This window comes from Pinus tabuliformis, chromosome 1_2 (genome assembly GCF_031772625.1).
Source record: "Pinus tabuliformis cultivar Carrire ecotype Pingquan chromosome 1_2, CPIR1, whole genome shotgun sequence".
Classification (NCBI taxonomy): Eukaryota; Viridiplantae; Streptophyta; class Pinopsida; order Pinales; family Pinaceae; genus Pinus; species Pinus tabuliformis.
In genome coordinates, this window is record NC_142298.1 from 603,017,938 (window position 1) to 603,039,939 (window position 22,002).

Below are 22,002 nucleotides of genomic sequence, written 5' to 3' on the forward strand. Positions count from 1 at the left end.
ACAGAGTTGATCATACAAGCTAAAAGTACCATATGTGTGAGGTTCTGCTCATTTGACTACTGACATAGATCAACTCCTTTCTTCAACCAAATTATTCTCCAAGCATACAATAGTGCATCAACAAAGGAAAGTAGTTTTATATTCAAAAGTAATGACCATGTTCCATAATTTCACCAAGGCATTCAAAAACTTACAAAAGTGCACTCTTTGCAAATGTTTTTAATAAAATCGTGGACGCTTCTCTAAATGGATGAGGAGGGTATCAATACTATCAAACTAAAGTTCAAAAATAGATTATACAAAATATTTGAGGAGGTTTCAAACAACCTTCATCTTAACTAGAAGCTAACTCTAAAAATAAAAGTGATTTGATGACTAGAGGTTATGAAGATGTCTTGATGTCTTCCAGCTTTTCCTTGAGGTCACACATGTCGGACATTGGTTTTACTTGAGCAGGTGCCCCGAATTGCGTTCTGACTTGTCCTGCGAAGACGGAATCTATAAGAGGTGGAAACATCCTTTGCATTGAATTGAGTGAACAATTCATCGTCATGATTTCGCTGTGAGGTTTGACAAGAAATTTCCAATATGCCTACGAGTCGTTCTTTGATAATTTTGTGATCACCTCCCTTTGTATTTTCATCTTTTCTTTCCAGTTTTTATCCAAGTCATTCAAATCTGGTAGTGACTTTAGATTACCTTCTTTTATCGAGTTGGTGGTGAGCAAAGTGTGACTGACTGCTTTTATTATATTCTTTGCCACTCCCACTGCTCTTGCTACTGCTAATTCTGCCTGCTTGATACGTGCATCCCAATCTGTGAATAATATGTCTTTGTGTGTTTCTTCAATATTTGGTAGATTAGCGTTTCTTCCTTCTGCAGATTCTTTCCATTCAATATAGTTAGAGATCTTAGTATTTAAGTCATTAAACTCAGTTCTCTGATCAATTGCCTTCTCTGTTAATTGATCACAAGTATTCAAATAAGGGGTGATATGGAACATTTTCTGGTGGAATAGATTTTGTTGTTTTGATAGAGTGGAGTTTAGCTCCAATGCCTCTTTGATGAACTCATCAATAGTGGGGACATATTTATATTTCATCATAGCCTCTTGTAACTCTTGGATTTGCATATTATTTGCAGAGATTTCTTTTTCGTGGCTTATCCTAAGTAATTCCATACTTTGCTGCAATTGGACTATTTGTTCTATGGCTTGCTTGTTCACATTTGATTTCTTAATTTCCATTTGTTGCTCAAGTTTTGATATAGTTTCTTCCCTTTCCCTTAACAAAACAGATAATTCAGTGGCTTTGTCCATGATGGCAGTAGCATATGCCCCCGTAAATTGTGAAATCCTGGTTAAATTTTCAGCTGGATTTGAAGGAATATCCCTCCAGAGTATATCCATTGGTTCACTCCCTGGTGGAATTTCAAGTGTTTCTACTCTCCTTATTTTCCTCTATCTTCTTACTACATCCTTATGAAGTGGGTTGAATAATACATCTAAAGGAGGTATTTCTGTAACCTTTACTCAGATGTCAGAAATGTAGTAATGATTTATGTATTCTGTGAACTTGTCCCTTGCTCATTCATTGGCTCTGACTTTGAAATTTTCTGAGTTTGTTGTGGAGTATGATATCCTGTAGTTTCTTGGACATCTGTTGGTTTGGGAGTATCTTGGATTTTTTTATTAAAATGGTCCCATTCCTTCTCTAAATCGTTGCTTTTGCCTTTGGGATTGATATTCTCAGTTAGATCACTTTTGACCTATTTCTCAGCTAACCCTCTACTGGATTCCACTATAGCCTCTGTTTCATGTGTCTTCCCTATGTTCTGGGTTGTATTCACCTGAGATTTTATGTGATAATTTGGTCCTTCGCTGTTAATAGTTACATTGGGCATAGGTTTATCATCAGTTCCTAACAAATGCAATGGGATTGTTTTGAGCCTCTAATTTCTAAATTCCTGAAACCTTTTGAAATAATTAGGATTCAAATTCACCTATGCCTAATCGAATGCTTGTTTGAATGATTCAATTGATTGTAAAAAATATTCAAATTCATGAGCTTCATGGATAAAGGGTTTGACCTTTAGTGTCGTAGTAACATTTTGTGCTACTTTCTCTGGGTCGAATTGCCTCTTTGGTAGAATATGCAGCTTGAGGCTCTATATGTTTAGTAATTCTTTATTTGCATGGTTGAAGTTTGCCAATGAAAAATAAGCACACCAGATGGGAAAGGGTGGCCATAGTGATTTTTTGCTATCTTTCAAGGTCTTGGTTAAGCCTTTTCCAATAGTTTGGTGAGATATTTCTCTGGCTAACAGCTTGTCAAAGACATACAAAGGGAGCACATGTGGTTATGTTGTATTGCCGTAAACTCCAATATATTACTAGTACAAAATGGCTAATTAGTTACTAAAAAAATGACTAAAATTTGCATATAAATGACCAATTTTCATTTGGTGACCAACAATAGCTAATTTACAGTATCTTATAACGCGACCAACTTTTAGTTGTTTTTAGCTTAGCCATTAATTGGTTATCTCAATTTTATTATCTAGTAGTATATTTAGTCATTAATTTGGTCATTGATTTAGTCATTAAGTCGCAATTAATGACCAAATATACAAAAAAATATATTACCATATGATTACCCGAGAAAACCAATTAATGAACAAACAAATATGACCAAAATGTTGGTCGTGTTATAAGATACTGTAAATTAGCTACTAATAGTCATATATAAGCAAATTTTAGTTATGAAACCACTTAACGACCAAAGAAATATGACTTAATTTTAGTCATCCTTTGAAACCAATTAACGACCAAAGAAATATGACTAAATTTTAGTCATGTTATAAGATATTGTAAATTAACTACTAATAGTCGCATATATGCAAATTTTAGTCATCATTTGTAATAAAAAAAAATTCATTGGCAATAGTCATTTAAATTTTTTTGGTAGTTTCATATTCATTATATAAACGACTCATTTAGCAGTTTTTATTTATTTCATTTAATTTCAGTTATAATCATTATAAATGACTAATCTAGTCATATATTCATTTTATTTGTGTTCATCATTAATCAATATAAAATACTAATTTAGTAGTTTTAGATTGATTTTATGTGTTCATTATTAATCAACATAAATTCATTAGTATGTTTTTGCAACTAAATTAACAACAACAACAACAAAAAAAAATCATACAACTTGCATGTTCATCATATAACACAAAGTTACATATGTTAATTACAAGACTAAATAATATCAAGTGCAAATAAAAGTGATTTCAACCACATAAATTTTATTATATAAAACATCAAGTATTACAATATGAGTTTCCAACTTAATATTGGTTGGACTAGAATTTACAAATGAAATATTGTTCCATCGACATTTCAGAACATTATCACTGTGTTAACAAGGCATTGCAAGTGAATTCACCAACTCTAAAGATTTAACCATTAGTCTTTATGTGTGTGCCTTATGCAAGATATATTTGGCTCTAAGGGTATCACTAGACCAGTTCTATTCTCTCTCTCATTTTTCATTTGTCACTCCAATGTTATTGTTCTCCTCCTTATTCAATTCCTGCTTCTTACCATCAATATTGAGTTCCTCCCTTGAAAATGAAAGAAGTTACAATGCAAAGTATAAGACATGAAAGACAATGAATACTTGAATATAAACTAAAGTAGACTATAAAATATCTATACGACATATACCTCAACATCGAAAATGTTAATGCCATTTTCCTCGATAAAAGAAAGAAAATCAAACAAGTTATGTTCAGTTTGGGATAGTGGCCATTATGTAGCCATATGACCTGTATAAACAAAGAAAATAAAACATCACGATAGAAACTAACACCTTAGTAACTTAGTTATATTCAACCTTCAGAGAAGGATTAGGCACAATCATGGAAACTAAATTACATGGTAAAAAGCCCAGATTGTAGATAACTTGTTAAAACAAATAATATGAGGTGTGATGTTTAACCCTTGTCTTTTCATTCACAACAACATTTCATTCTCTAACAAGTGAACTTGGTCAAGTATATAGACAACATGTGCTCAAATAACAACATCAAAGTAAATTTTTTTAATAGTCATGAAAATATTTTAACACAAAACAACTAGAAAGTTTTCAATTAATATCATGTAATACTAAACTCAACTTCAAGATTTGGATGTTTTTTAAATGGACATGATACCAAGTATTTTCAATTTCATAGTTAAAAGACAACAAAATCAAAATAAACATTCAAAATACAAGCAAACGATAAAGAAAGGATGTCATGGAATGAACATTGCAATTATAAGAAATTTGTTTACCTATCCACCAGTGTCTTGTCTAACATTCCTAAAACATTTGCTTGCCCAAAATAACCATGAAGAATTAATCATAACATTAAAAATCATAGGAATCCCCACTAGAAACATTTGCAAATTCGATGGCTTAGGTTCCTGAAGGATCTCCAACAATAAATGAATTATATCGAAGACAAGATCTACATTATCTCCTTGTACTTTTTCCAATCCCATTTCCTGTAACCTACCCACACTAGAGTCAAGTAACAAACAAGCAAAGGCATTGACATTTTTTTTATATCTTTTATATCTATAAAACTTGAATCTGATTTGTTTCAGGAACATATTAATTCATATTTAAAGCCTTCCTCTCATGAGAAGGTGTCAATCTTGAAATAGGACATAAGAAAAATCGACCTTAATGAGGTCCTCAAACAATTCCTACAATATCAATATTTTTCTTATTGTGATATCTTGGGTAGAAAAAATAACATATCTACAAAAGAAAAATCCATATATTACTTGTATTCAAACTTTATATATGGTGTATTTGTAGGCATATTTTTAAGATGTTCTTCTGCCTTTACCAAATCAGACTGTAGCTTGGTTAAACTCTATATCCTTTCATTCAATTTCTGCAAGATAAATGTCACACATTAATCTTTTCCATTTCTCAACATGCTAGAAATGATAAATTGAAAGTCGCATAAAACCAAGAGCAAACCCATTTTCTAACCAAAAAATACAAACAAATAGTGTCTCTAATAAAACTTCACACTTGGTAAAATATAATCTTTTTTAGGGATCTACATTGGCATACAGATAAAAGAAGAAATGCAATTTAAGATGGATGGAGAATGACATGGTATTGACTCTCTCTAGGCCAATTTATACTAACCACTACAGACTATAAAACCTCCTTCAATCTACATTGTAGAATAATAAATTGTGTTGCATATCATGTAACAATGGGCAATACAAATTCCTTTTGTATGTATCTTCTATCTTGCTAAGGAGCTATGGTGGTTAAAATAGAGTTTTATGTCTCCCTATCAATTGTAACAATGAAAGGAATACATGAGATCATGTTGATGTGTTTTTAAGGCATTATTAAGCAAATGCACACAAAGGGGTCCAAAACATCTACATGTATCTACTCTAAATCAAGAACTCATCACTATGATAAATAGGGTGGAGTCTGTGATACACATCACAACACTGGGAAATCTAGTCTCCTCTATGGAATCCCACAAAACCTCAAAATAGAAAGATATGTCATCTACCTTTGTTGTACAATGACCTAGCTTCAAGAAGTATAGTGTCACGCCTCAAATTATATGTGCAATTTGAGACAATTATGCCAACAGTAAAATGCTAAAGATGTGCATTCTTCTAAACTCGGTATTTAATTTATATGGAGTAGTTATTATTTCAACATAGGAGGTGATGCTACAAATCTGATTGGTCATTCCCATTGAGAAAGAATTCAAAGGTTCATTTAGCATATGAAACAAAAAAAAAAACAAAAAACTGCCATCATTAAATTCCAACGTGAGAAGCTTCTAGCAGCTAAATCAGGATGGTTGATGAGGTGGGGAGCATGTTGTTTTCACGTAGAGTTGGTATGAGAGGAAGATATGTTTGTGTCAACGATTCAATCTTGTGGCTTGTTGCCAATTATATGAATGTCCATGCTATTCAACCTAGTCATCCCAATATTAATTATCACTATTTTGTTGCAAGTAGAGATGTTATTGTTGTGAAATGTGAACCAAACTTGAGTAATGATCAGAAAATATCTCTTCAATGCCTTCTAATAATGAGCAATAGTAGATTGGGCATGAAATGCTACTTGAATTCTAGGTTTAGTAGCAAGTGTTGTTCAAGGCATTGTCAAATTTTCAAAGGATTTTTTGGACCTAATTGGTGCTATAGATGCAACTGGTCAAGATGAAGGTATGAAGTGTGGGCATGTGATTAAAAATGAGGAAAAGTATAAGCAAAGTCATGTTGTTTCTTTCTGAACATGCACACTAAAACATACAAATTTGCAAGGCATGGAGGTTAATTATGATTTTTTTATGAGTTAATATGAAAAAGGGAATTTTTAGTTCAAAACTGTTAATAATCATGAATTGAATCCAAAACTAATGATTTAAAAACCTATTTTTGAGTGAAAAACTTAAATAAAGGTTTGCAGCTCAAGAGATTTGATTCTCATTTGGTAGATCCATAGTTAATATGGATCTATGTTGGTTTTATATCAGTTTATGCATGTGAATGTCTCCTTCAACAAAGTTTGACACTAAGAATATTAAGATGTCCATTTTTTTAATCAAAAACTTCACAATCTTATGTTTGGTTATGAGTCATCAAGAGCTTCAGTTATGCCCCAAGTTGAAGGCTCTAGTGTAGGTGAAGGGGGCTCTTCTTGTGACATAAATATAATGAAAAACAAGGTCTTTAAATTAATAATAATAACATAAATCTATAATGTGCAAACCAAGGAAGATGTAGAGGATGTAACTAGGGTGTATCATGTGGCTAATGGCATTGCTTCCAATGCCACCCATTCTTCTTCAAGCTTATTATATTAAGATGTTTAGAAAATTAATAATTGTTGACCCCATATTTGTACCCCCAAGTGACCCCAAACTAAGGACCCTGATACTTGACGGAGAGGTGTCCAAGATGGGGAAGATGGTGCAAATTTTAGGAAAACTTAAATAAGGACAAAAGGCCTCATTATGATGTGATGGACTATGATGTATGGGGATCACCAAATTTACCTAGGAAGGGTGTTGAATCATCTAACCATTTCAGAATCACCATTTTGGGATTTTTTTTTTAATATTGGAACTATTTCCTTCTACAAATGAATATTTTGGAAACATTTATAGCATATGAAAATGGTTTGGCATGTGATGGATTTGTTTCCAAGAAGATGAAATGAATATTTTGTCAAAAAATGCCAATAAGAATGTATAAAAACAAAGCCACATGGTAAAATGAAGGGCTATGATGAAAAATAGGATGGGTGAGGAGCTCACAACCACATGAAGTGAACCTAAACTCTATAAAACCAAAACCTCCACAACATGAGTTCCCACTTGCATTTGGGAACTCTAAGAGGTTGAAACCTAAGAGAACTAAGAGTAATAGGTGATTGGAGAGCATTAGCACAACCACAGAGACAACATAGAAACATTTGAAGAAAAAATTTGGCACAACAACACTCTCATTTCGTGAGTTTGGAGTGCATCATCATAAAAATCTTCCCTTTTCAGGAAGAAAACCCTCCCTTGTATGATTATGATTATTATTTATGAACCTATGATGTAATTTCCCAGTGTTAATTTTGATATATCTAAAATGAAAAACTAAAATTATAATTTGAAAAAGAGAAAATTGTTTATATATGGACTCTATATTTCTGTTAACAGTTTTAAAATTTATTATTCAGAAACCAAAAATATTAAATCAGAATTTTTTATGTATTATTCTATGATTGTTTACCCAAATATCAAGACATGATTTCGAAAACAATGAAGATGATGATAAAATATCATAATTGATGATGGTTTTGGTTTCTTCTTGACAGTGGGGGAAACATTCACTTTCTTTATAAGACCAAAAACTTCTCTTGAAGTTTCATCATCTATTGGACTTAGAAATACTTCTTGCTCCTCCTGATTCAAATGTGTAAGAGAAAAATCTACTTTCAGTAAAATCAGACATGGAATTTGAATCGTGAAATTGCAGTTTCAAAGCAATAAATTCACTAGATTGGAGAGGAGGAAGATTTGTGAAAGTTCAGTCTTACATTTACCAATTATTGAGACAAAAAAGCTTAGGATGTTGTCCATACATTGAGGCATGAGAAGTTACTACAGATTCCTTAAGCACTCGCTAACACATGAGTCTTTCTTCCAATTCTTCATCATATGATGACTCATAAACATAATCCTCCTCTATAGTTGGTTTCATAGGTTGTGCTTCCATGTTAGAGTCATCATCACCATGTTCAGACTCCTGAGAAACAAGGCTATGGCGGTCTAGCTTATCATCACATTCAACAATGTCATCTTCATCATCATCAAAAGCAACATCATCTTCCTCACCATGGAGTGTTGGCTTCCTAGCCGCTTTTTGTCTCTAACCATATCCAAGCCTTTGCAAAATATCACTAGTTTCGGTAGCATCTTGTTCTTCAAGCCATTTCCGATGAATTTTATCTCGTTTCCATTGATCTACTGGTTGTTCTTCTTCAGCAGTTGCCACAAAATCCTTTAAGTCTTCATTTTCATCTTCCTCATCATGCCTCACTAGAATATCCCCATCTTCATCTTCAGCTTCATCATCAACAAATGCCTTTACAAAAACACCTTTACTATATACAGATGTTTCACCTGACTTGCTTGAGGAAGGATCAACATTTCCCTTGTTTTCATCTTCTCAAACAATCTGTTAAGTAAAAAAATATAAATCAAGTTACATTATCCCCAAAAAAAAAAAGTGCCTAAAAAGTTTTCAACATGATTTTCAAAATTCCATGACAGGAATAAAGGCATAAAGGTCAAATTTGCTCCTTTCATCATAAGAAAATCATACATAAGCATGCTTGTGATGGTTGCATCTCTTATTAGGAACAATTCTGAAATATATTGATCACTTGAGTTTTATATTCTTCAAAATTCCATGACATGTATAAACGGAGAAGTCAAATATGCTCCCATTTACTATCAGAGAAAAGCATATAGAAGCATGTTTCTGACAAGTTACTTTTATTGAGGATTGTTAACTTTCAAATTTTATTCCAAAAGTGTTTATCCCATGTTTGGGGGTACTTCATTAGATTTGGGGTGCATGGTGTGTGGCTGATCCTTGGTGTTGCATGATGGCATACTTGACTTTTTGAGTTGCATACCTTGTATGGATGCTTGTATGACATTCTTCCTTGGAGTGTAGGATACCTATGGAGCTTGGTCACTTCATGTAAGCAACATATGAAGGGAGATTGCTTTCCTTGGAGGACACCTTGCATTGGAGGACTGTTAGGCATTCCAAAGGAGAGATTGAGCCTTAAAAAACTTGGGGTTGCATGGTTTCTTGCATGGAGGCTTATGTTGAAAATGTAACTGGTATCGGTCTTCATAATATAAAAATAATTATTTATGTATTTATTATTATTTTATTTTTTATCATGCATGTTCTTCATGCTCAATAAGAGTCATATAAATTTGTATTCAAGACATGTCCTATTTGGACATTTGTAAAAGAAAGAAAATCATTTTTCTTGTTGAAGTCTTAAGTATACAAGAAATTGACCAAGACAGCCTTCAAGTCGGCCTCAATGATAGTTGTTCAACCTCCAGTCAGGTATATATATGAAGATGGTTCGACCTCCTTGAGATTCAATTCATCCATCGAATAGAGTGATCTGAAACTAGTAAAAGGAGTTGAAAATTAAAAGAAAAACGAAGCAACAAACTACAAGTATACTCCAAAAGGTTGAGTGAACTATATTTAAAGCAAAGCTCACATTTTTCTATGTATAAGATCGTGTAATGTTCCAAACATAAATAAACAATGACATGCAAAGCAAAAACGATTTATAGGACATAAATTTTAAACAACCAGAAAATGCTCATAAAAACTCCAGAACTAATAACTAGCAAAGCCATTTTATTAATCAATGGAGCAAGTATAATAGTATGGACGAATGAACCTAGGCTTGCCTCAATGCCAAGCATGACAGAACCCAGGTGATAATACAATGATCTCAAATGATGGAAATCACTACTCCTCTAATGTTATGCGCTACATAGAAAACTAAATTGTTGGCTGAAAAGGGAGTTCAAGAAATTGTTGAAAATAATACTGGCAGGGGGGGTGAATCATTATTTACAAATCAATAAGTTTTTCATCTCCATAATCAGATTTATATATGCTACTTCAGTGAAAGGAACTCGCGTGTGCACGCAACTGTTCTTAAGGTAACCAATGTATATCCAACGAACTTATGATTCAATTAATTCATCATATTTTGATCTTTAATCAGTGTATCAATACTTTATTAAACATTAAATAGTAACCATGTGCAGTAGTAATAGAATAAATCATCACACATAAGCAACACACATGAACACCAAGATTTAACGTGGAAACCCAATGTGGGTGAAAACCACCTGCTACTATCATCTCTGTCTTCTTTTAATAATAAGAAAATCTATTTACAATCTTGTACTGGTGTAGACTCATACCAATACACAGGCTTCTATCTACAGAATGTTACAACCTTCTCTCATTCTCCAGCTTCTACTAGAAGGGAGCTACAACCCCCTAGATCTTGTACTAGCCAATATGTTTACTAGTACGTAGGTGCTAGCCTACAGAAAACTCCACTCTTCCACCAGGGACCACGTTTCATGAATTTTCATACTGGATGCTCCTGGGACATATCAAGACATATGAAGACCTTGACTCATCAATAACCCATGAGAAATTTAGAAACTCAAACTTCATCAACCAACATGCAGTTAATATGAAATAATCAAATCACTGTCATCAAAACAATGTGTTGAACCCAAAAACCTGTATCAACATTCAGAACCAACTGAAACCTCAAAAATTCATGAGTCAGACTATATACACTACTTCAATGAAGAAAACCTGCATGTATACACTACTTCCTTTAGCCCAACCTGCGTATACCTCTAAATATTCTGAATCCTAAAATTTCTGAATCACAAACAATACCAACCAGCAGTGTACTGAACATCTACTATCAATTTACAGAACTTTACACGGCAAGCAATAGAAAACACTTCTTCTCATTTATACAATCACTCAAATATCAACCTCCTTATGCATTCAGATTTACATTCAGATCTAAGAGACTTCATTGAAAGACAACAGTAAAATAATAGCAACAATAAATCAACAATATTGATCTGATAGATCAGTCATCTCTGAACATCAAGCCTTTCTTTTGTATACACTACTTGAAAGAACAAAACCTACGTGTATACGCTCTTTTGCCTAGACAAACCTGCATACAGATTTGCAAATATGACTTAGAACTTTACTGCAATTCCAGACTTCAGACAAACCCATATCATGATAGATAACGAATAAAACAGATGCAAAACATCAGATCTAGCCTCAACCAATATCAAATCATTCAAGAATAAGTCATTTCAGGTCTCATGATCCTGATCCAATATTGAAATCAAGGTGCACATAAATATTTTAGATCTAGTCCCAAACATAACCCTACAATATAAAATATACTTCAGATAGAAGTATTCCTTAGAATCTTATTCACTTGCCCATCTGGCCTTATGACCCTCTCTTCTTTATATAGTTTTTGGCCTTTCTCAATACCATGGACCGAATCCACTTAGGACCAATACCTTGGATCAAATACCACAGACCGAATACCTCAGACTAAATACCTAGGGTCAATATCATGGTCCAAAGATACCTCAGACGAAATACCTCGGACCAAAACCATGGTTTTCAACATGTACATGCTTTTCCTTCTGTGGGTGTGTGTGTGTACGTTGTACGCTATTTCTATTCTGAGTACCTGCGTGTATACACTGCTTGGACTAAGTGAACCTGCGCGTATCTCTTAAACTGCTCTGACATCATATTCTTCCTTCAACTTATTTATTTTGATCAATAGACCTTAGTTCCATCTTCCTGATCCTCTGTACCACTACCCTATTGCCTTTGAATATTCCTGTTAGCCTCTTATCAAAACTGAGTTAACCTGTAGAGTTGCCATCAAGGACAATACTTGTATCATAATGCCAACAATCTGCCCCTTTGGACTTGATGGCAGCCATGATGGTGTTGACTACTGCAAGTTGTAAATACTGTTAGAGATACCATACAACACCAAAATGCCAAAATACTCTCCCCTTTTGATATCAAGGGAAAAGGGTGGACCACTCTACTCTCCTCCTTTGCATGATGCTATCCATACTCCCCCTGAGTACATGCTGAGTCTGCAGAGAGATGATTCAATATAATAACATGACACTATAACTCAACAAAGTGAGTATGACCTCCCTATGACCACGAACTGATACATACATCAACCACCCAACCTAGTGGGGATACACCATATTTGACTCATTTGCCCAACCAAGTGGGGATATACCAAAGTTTATAAATACAACAATTATTACATCATATGACCAATAGAAATCATTAAAATATATATCATGACAGAAGAAGTTATATCGCACTAATGACTGATGCAACTAAGAAATAGTTGAGTTTAGCAACCATAATGCCAACAATGTGGAATGTGAATGCTCCCCCTGAACCTTTGCTACCACTGGTTTTTTTTTTTTTTTTTTTTTTAGAAAAAACATATATGCGCTTTCAGCCAAGGCAACCCGCGTGTACCCGTGCATATACTTCATGAAACCATCGTGTAGTAAACTTCCTCTGAAAAACTGGATTTAACAGCACGATGATGCAACAACAACTCACAACTTTTGTCTGAGATATTCAAATGTTTCTCTGGGCAGTGGGTTTAGTGAATATACCATCAACATGTTCTTTGGAGGGGACATACTCCAATTTGACCTTTTTTTCAAGCACTTGTTCTCGTAGAAAATGGTACTTGATGGGTATGTGCTTGGTCTTGGAGTGCATGAATATATTCCTTGAAATATTGATGGCACTTGTATTATCACATAGAATGGAGATGGGTGGAGTACATGTGATCTGAATGTCTTGCAAAGTTTGCATCATCCAAAGTAGTTGTGTGCAGTAAGATGCAACAGCCACATATTCTGCTTCATCTGTAGATAAAGCAATTGAACTTCATTTCTTGTTGTAACCAAGACACTAACCTGGAACCCATATAGAATGCACCACCATAGTGCTTTTTCTATCATCAATACTTCCTGCCCAATCTACATCTGTATATGCATGAAGAGTAAGATCTGCATCTCTAGGATACCATAGTCCAAAGTCCTAAGTTCCTTGACGATATTTGAAAATTCTTTTGACTGCCTGAAGGTGTGATTCCTTTGGATTTGCTTGGAATCTTCCAACTATTCCTACTGCATGCATGATGTCAGGTCGGGTACCTATTAGATAAAGTAGATTTCTAATCATGGATCTATAAGTTGGTTGATGTACTGCTGTTGATTCATCATTTGAGCTGAGACTGAATCCTGTTACCATTGGAGTACATATAGGTTTAGAATCTTCCATTCTGTACTTTTTCAAGATCTGCAAGAGATATTTGGTTTGTGAAAGACAAATACCATCTTTAGTTTTCTGAACTTGTAGACCAAGAAAATAGGTAAGTTCACCAAGCAAGGACATTTCAAATTCTTGCTGCATCACTGAAGCAAAATTCTGACTCATATATTCTTCATTGCTACCAACAATGATATCATCAACATAAACAATAATAGTTAGCAATTTATCATTTTCAATCTTTGTATATAAATTTCTATCTGCAGAACCTTTTGTAAAACCTTGTTGATGTAGATATTTGTTAGGGCAGTAATACCAAGCCCTTGGAGCCTATTTTAGACCATAGAGAGCCTTTTGAGTCTGCATACAAATTTTGCATCATTTCCAAGAATGGATCCTTCTGGCTATTCAATATAAACTTCTTCTTCTAAAACTCCATTAAGGAAGGTTGATTTTACATCCATTTGGTATACTTTGAATGTCCAAAAACTGGAAAGAGCAAGAAAAATTCTTATGGCTTCAAGTCTAGCAACAGGTGCAAAAGTTTCTTCAAAATCTATACATTCTTGTTGAGCATACCCTTTACAAACAAGTCTGGCCTTGTTTCTAGTGACTTCTCCATTTTCATTCAGCTTGTTCTTGAATATCCATTTAGTTCCTATAATATTTTTATCATGAGGACTAGGAACTAATTCCCAAGTGTCATTCTTTTCAATTTGCTCAATTTCTTCATACATGGCCTTGACCCAACATTCATCTTTGCATGCTTCATTTACATTTTGAGGTTTGGTGGAGGATAGTAATGCTAGATAGCTTGAGGTCCCCGTAATAGTTCTTTTTGTCTGTACACCAGCCTCCCTTTCTCCTAAAATTTGAGTTTCTGGATGATTTTTCTGAACATACCTGGACGGAGTCTTTTCTTCTACCATTATATATTCTTCTGGTGATTCATTGGTTTCTTCTTCAATATAATTTTGATTTTATGTGGGAAAGTAATCCCCATCTTCCTCATTGTCATAATCTTCTGTTGATTTTATCTATTTTGGATTTCTGCATGCTTCATCAACTACAACATCAATGCTTTCAACAATTTTCCCAAGTCTTTTATTATAACATTTATATCCTTTACTTCTGGAAGAATAACCAAGAAGAATCCCTTCATCTACTCTGGGTTCAAATTTACCAAGTTTTTCATCAATCCTTTTGATAAAACATTTTCTTCCAAAAACTTTAAAGTATTTAACAGTAGGAGTCTTACCATACCAAAGTTCTTGTGGAGTTTGAGTGCTATTTACCCAAACATTTGCTTTGTTGAGAATATTCACGACAGTGAATGCAGCTTCACGCCAGAAGGTTGCAGGAGTTCCAGATTCATCCAGCATACTCGAGCGATTTGTTGAACTATTATGTTCATCCTTTCTATTACACCATTTTGCTGAGGTGTTCTTGTAGTGGAGAATTCCCTTTTTATTCCATGTTGTTCACAAAAGTCAAAGAATTCATCCGATATAAATTCCCCTCCTCGATCAGATCTGAGCCATTTGATTTTTCGATCTAATTCATTTTCAAACAAAGCTTTGAAGGCTTAGAACTTTTCAAAATCTTGATCTTTATGCTTTAGAAGACCTATCCAACACATTTTGGAAAAATCATCAATGAACAAAATAAAGTATTCTTCTCCACGAGGTGACTTTTTCCTTGTTGGTCCACATAAATCAGTATGGATAAGTTCAAGAGGCTTACTAGCTGACCCTTCTTTTTCCATGAAGTGAACACTGGTTTGCTTACCGATTTGACATGGTTTAGATATTGTATTTTATGGGATGCTGATATCTGGAAGGTCACGAACAACCTTGAGTCTGCATGCTTTTCTTATTTCAGAAAAGCTTAGATGTCCCAATCTTCTATGCCACAGCCAGTTTTCATCATTTTTTCTTAGACAACACTGTTGTTGTCCTCCTTTGAGTATGTATAAGTTGTTTCGAGTTCTTTTAACTTTGACCACGGTCTCTCCTGTATCAAGCTCACGAAAAACACATCTGTTTGATCGAAACACCACTTCATTTCCTTGATCACACTTTTGACTGACACTGAACAGGTTATGCTTTAAACCATCTACATACATAACATTTCTAGCTTTAACCTTTTTTTTCAAGAAAACAGAACCTTTACCTTTTATTACAGCTAGAGTGTCATTTCCAAATGAGACATTCTTTTCCCTTTCTAAGGCATTATATGAGTGAAGTTTCTCTTTGTCACCTGTCATATGTTTCGAACATCCATTGTTGATGTACCACTGATTTTCTTGTCGTTCTACATAGAAGGCTATACCACATCTTTCTGTTTGAGATTCTTTCCTTCTCCATATCTTGGGATTTAATGGCGTTTGCTCCTTTTGAGGTGTTTTCCAAAATTTGCTCCTGCATTCAAATTATTCATGACCAAAGTTGTTACAAATTGAGCATTCTATTTCATTTTCAAGAGGAGAAAAGTTATTATAGGAACTTCTCTTGATCCCTGTTACATTCCTTTGATTTCGTGCTTCTCTAGTCATGATGGTTTTGTAAGCAACACATTGAGCAGCTTTGTGCCCAAAGTTATGACATGAAAAACATTGCCCATTAAAGAAGTTTATGTGACTATCAAATCTATTTACCTGTTGATTGTAGTTTCTATTGATATTCATATTTGGAGCAAATTGAGTATGATTTGCCTAAGTTTGGTTGTGGCTTCTATTGATATTCATCCTTGGAGAAAATTGAGTATGATTTACCTGGTGATCATCTTTATGCCTTTGCTAACGATTGTCATACTTTTCGCTGGTCTTTGCTGCATCAAGATAGCTTTTGGTGGAGGTTGATGACTTTTTTGATTGAGATGCTTCTTCAGTATATCCAAGACCTATCTTTATCAGAGGAGAAAGCTGAACTTTGATAATTTCATTTAAAGTTTATGTTCCTTTAGAAAATCTAATATTGAGAGATTTTGTTTTCTCAAGATCTTTTCTTAGACCCACAATTTCACATTCTAGTTTTTCATTGTGTTTTTCTTTTTCGGCAAGTTGGCATGTCAAGGTATCTATGATCATATTGTTTTCTTCTAAACAGATTTTGATTTTAGAGATTTCTTCATGAAAGTTTTCCTCTTCTAAAGCATCCCAAAAATCATCATTGTCATAAGCCATGAGAAGTCTATAATCATCACTATTAGATAAACCATCACTATCCTCTTCTAAACTATCCCAAAAATCATCGCTATCATAAGCCATGAGAAGTCCGTAATCTTGACCAGTTTCATCTCCATCACTATTAGATGAACCATCACTATCCTCATGAGTATAGTAACTCCTTCTATTCACAACTTGTTTCATATTCCGTTTTGCATATTCCTTTCCTTTTTCATATTTATCTTTATGAGGACATCTGGCAGCATAATGATAGACTCTACCACAAGCAAAGCATTTGAAAGGTAGCTTACCTTTGAACCTTCTAGAACCCCATTGAAGCTTCTTGACAAAATTTACCTCATCTTCTTCTTCTGAAATGTGTCCTGATTCATTGTGTTCTTCCTTTTCTTTTCCTTTTGTTGAAGCTTTAAATGTGGCTTCTCTCATATCTAATGGACCTCCTTTTCTCATATCAAAAGCAGTTAGGATTCCGTGAAGCTGTGTGATAGTGATATTCTGCAGATCCTATTTTTCTTCTATGGCAGACACTTTTGATTCAAATTTAGCAGACAAGGATCTCAAAATTTTCTCAACTAAGGTAACTTCCTTTATTTCTTCACCCAGATTCTTCATACAATTAATAAGCTCATCTATACATAAGAAGTAACTAGATATACTCTCATCACTATGCATCTTAAGATTTTCATACTAAATTCTGAGAGTTTGAAGGTTAGCACATTTTACCTGAGAGTCTCCTTCGTAGCTCTAAATGATTTTGTCCCATATCTCTTTGGATGATTTGAGCTGCATGACTTTGACAAACTCTGATTATGACAAACTTCCCAATAAAGTATTGACAACTTTGGCATTGGTTTCATATTGCCTTTTACCTGTCGTGTCTGTAGGAATTGTTGTTGGAAATTTATCCTCCTTCCATAATTTCTGAGAAATCTATTCCAAGAGATTGTAGATAGAATGTGGTTCTTATTTTCCAATAAAAAAAGTTGCTCCCATCGAAGATTGGTGGTCTGATGGATCACATGCTTTCATGATTATTCATCTTGATGGATCTTCCTTCAAGTGACCAAGCTTCTTCTGAAGGACTTGCTCTGATACCAATTTTTGGAAATAATAGTGAGAGGGGGGTGAATTAGTGTTTACAAATCAATAACTTTTTCATTTCCATAATCAGATTTATATACGCTACTTCAGTGAAGGGAACTCGCGTGTGCATGCAACTGTTCTTAAGGCAACCAACATATATCTAGTGAATTTATGATTCAGTTAATTCATCATATGTTGTTCTTTAATCAGTGCATCAGTAGTTTATTAAACATTAAACAGTAACCATGTGCAGTAATAATAGAATAAACCATCACACATAAGCAACACACATGAATGCCAAGATTTAAGGTGGAAACCCAATGTGGCTGAAAACAACCTATTGATGTCGTCTCTGTCTTCTTTTAATAATAAGAAAATCTGTTTATAATCTTGTACTGGTCCAGACTCATACCAGTATGTAGGCTTCTACCCGCAAAAGGTTACAACCTTCTCTCATTCTCCAGCTTCTACTGGAAGGGAGCTACAACCCCCTAGCTCTTGTACTAGCCAATATGTTTACTAGTACGTAGGTGCCAGCCTACAAAAAACTCCACTCTTCCACCAGGGACTAGGTTTCATGAATTTTTAGACTGGATGCTCCTGAGACATATCAAGACATATGAAGACCTTGACTCATCAATAACCCATCAGAAATTTAGAAACTCAAACTTCATCAACCAACATGCAGTTAATCTGAAACAATCAGATCATTATCATCAAAACACTGTGCTGAACCTAGAAACCTATATCAACATTCACAACCAACTGAAACCTCAAAAATTCATGTGTTAGATTGTATACACTACTTCAATGAAGAAAACCTGCATGTATACGCTACTTCCTTCAGCCCAAACTGCGTATACCTCTAAAGATTCTGAATCATAAAATCTCTTAATCACAACCTGTACCAACTAGAAGTGTACTGAACATCTACTGTCAACTTACAAAACTTTACACAGACAGACAACAAAAAACACTTCTTCTCACTTATACAATCAATCAAATATCAACCTCCTTATGCATTCAGATTTACATTCAGATCTAAGAATACTTAATTGACAGACAACAATAAAATAGCAACAGTAATAAATCAACAATACTGATCTGATAGATTAGTCATCTTTGAACATCAAGCCTTTATTTTGTATACACTACTTGAAAGAACAAAACCTACACGTATATGCTCTTTTGCCGAGACGAACCTGCATACAGATCTGCAAATATTGACTCAAAACTTTGCTGCAATTCCAGACTTCAAACAAACCTAGATCATGATAGATAATGAATAAAACGGATGCAAAACATCACATCTAGCCTCACCCAATATCAGATCATTCAAGAATAAGTCATTTAAGGTCTCGTGATCCTGATCCAATATTGAAGTCAAGGTGCACATAAATATTTCAGATCTAGTCCCAAACATAACCCTACAACATAAAATATACTTCAGATAGAAGTATTCCTTAGAATATTATTCACTTTCCCATCTGGCCTTATGATCCTCTCTTCTTTATATAGTTTTTGGCCTTTCTCAATAACATGGACCGAATCCACTTAGGACCAATACCTTGGATCAAATACCTTGGACTAAATACCTAGGGTCAATATCATGGTCCAAAGATGCCTTGGACCAAATACCTCAGACCAAAACCATGGTTTTCAACAAGTACGTGCTTTGCCTTCTGTGGAAGTGCGTGTGTACATTATACGTTATTTCTATTCTGAGTACTTGCGTGTATACGCTACTTGGACTAAGTGAACCTGCGTGTATCTCTTAAACGTCTCTTACATCATCTTCTTCCTTAAACTTCTTTATTCTGATCAATAGACCTTAGTTCCATCTTCCTGATCCTCTGTACCACTGCCCTAATGCCCCTGAATATTCCTGTTAGCCTCTTATAAAACTGAGTTGACCTATAGAGTTGCCATTAATGACAATACTTGTACCATAATGCCAACAGAAACTCCACCTTCGATGCTCAAAAAATGTTGCATATTGGACCTCAAGCGCCTTGACCAAAACCCACAAAAACCCAGAAAGGGTTTGGCCTATCTCCGAGCCAAAGTTGAACCCACAAAATGGTGTGAATTCCCTACCTAACTGGTAATTCGCCCTATTATAAGAATTAGGATTTCAATCCCAAATAGCATCCAAAAAATTCTGAAACTTTAACCACATACTCCTCTTAGAAAACCTAGAAAAAAACGCAAAGGAATTTGGCTAGTTTAGACTTTTGAAATTCAACCCCCTTGGAGCCCAGCTTCAGCTGCAACTGCAAAACTCGGCCTGTTGGAATCTGCCTGTAAATCCTCCCAGAAACAGACCCAAAGTGCTGGTTTGACCTCTATTATCAATCCACTGACTTCCTGGATGGGCTTCCAGCCTATGGCACTTACTACTTAGCTCCACGAAATTGTTGGACTGGCCCTCTGTGCTATCCGCAAGCCCAGTAATTCAAACTGTTGGGATGCTGGCTCTCCTGGATCCAAAACTCACAAGAAAGGCTGGCCCTTTGCTACCCTCCCAATCCTCTAACTTCCTGGCAAATTCTTGATCACTGATAGCTCCAAATGCCCCCTTGCGTATTCTACATCTAGCAAGAAATACGAACTCCCTGTTGTGGCTGAATGGTAGTGCTGTAACGCACTCCTGGAACTCATAAAATACTTATGGAATTGCCTCTCTAGGGTGGGCACAAATGGTCCCCCAAAGTAGAGGTTGAATCTCTCGTTTGAGAGATTCATAGCTAAACAACTAGTTGACTCAGCTAAATAGCAAAGCGGACAGTCAAGTAATTTTGATTGCAAGCACTTCAAATTCCCTCCAAGCCATTTGAATGGCCTAGTTCAAATTCCCACGTAGGTGGCCCCCACCTTCCACTAGCAACCAAATTAAGTCGAATTTACTCCTAATTCCCTAAGTCGAAAATGTTGGGTTCTTTCCCTTAGCCAAAATTGTGCAAAAACGTGTGGAAAAACCATATTACAAATGTGTTCGGGAAGGGACATGACAGTCCTCCCCTCCAAATGTTGTTTTACCTCAAGCGACCTAAAATTTGGGTGCTCCAAAATGTGCTCACCCTCCCAGGTGGTACCCTCATCTCACAATCTCCTCCAATGCACCAAAAATGGCTTGTCCTCAAGCAATGCGTATGCAAGCATCCTCTCTAATTGTTGGTCGCCACTGTCATTGCAAAATGTGCCAGGGTCCCAGATGTGCCACTTGATCGTGCCTGGCCTTTGCACTGTCCTGATATGAAATAATCCTTCAATACCGGGATCCCAGGCAATCCTGTCCAAGATGAAGCTCCCCTCACTCCACTCACTATCCAGCCCGGTGAAAGTTCCAGAAGTCTCATGCTCCATTAGTGACTCGCTAAAGCCCAATGGAAGATTTGTATGATCTCCCCTTGTAGTAGCCAACGCATCCCTAAAGGTTATTGAGTTGTGAAGAGCTGTGATGCTCCAATTCCCTGGTAGTCCCAAGGTGGTTCCACCATTCTGATGCTGCGCTACTCTGACTATGTCATACTCCCCATCGTGCGCAATCAGTATCCTCTTCTCCTAGAACTCGATGGTGGAATACTAAAAGAGGCGAGACACATCTGCCTGGGCATCTCCATGGCACGAAGGCATACCCATCCAAATCTAACTATGAACCTGTGCAAAAACAAACAATATTTGCCTCCCCATATGATGAAACCCTCTGTGAACATCCATGTATCATCCCAAGAGAAAACTATATCACTCTCTGCCACGACTCCGCTCATCACGAGTGATCTATCGATCAACTGAATCCTTGCATCCCATCGCAGACCTGTTGTGACTTAGCCTTGTCAACCGATGGAAGCCCTCTGGCCCTCGTCTCTAGTCCCTGCATGTGATCACTATATAGGCTCCATATATCATGGGCCAATCTGATGCATGCTAATCTACCATGTGACTACCACTGTGTAGTACTGATGATCGCTGGAAGCCGCGTGTGCCAAAGAGCTACCCCCTGAATGCAAGCAAAATATGGGCATCCGATACTCGTAATCGACTCAGGGTATGTGGATCCCTCATGTCCCGGCCAACCATCTCCCCTAGTTGCCATCTGCCCTCTCGATAATGTGCCAATATAAGGTCTGGAGCCCAGACACATACTGGGAAACTACCTCAGTCATACCTGCTATCCTTTACTCATGCT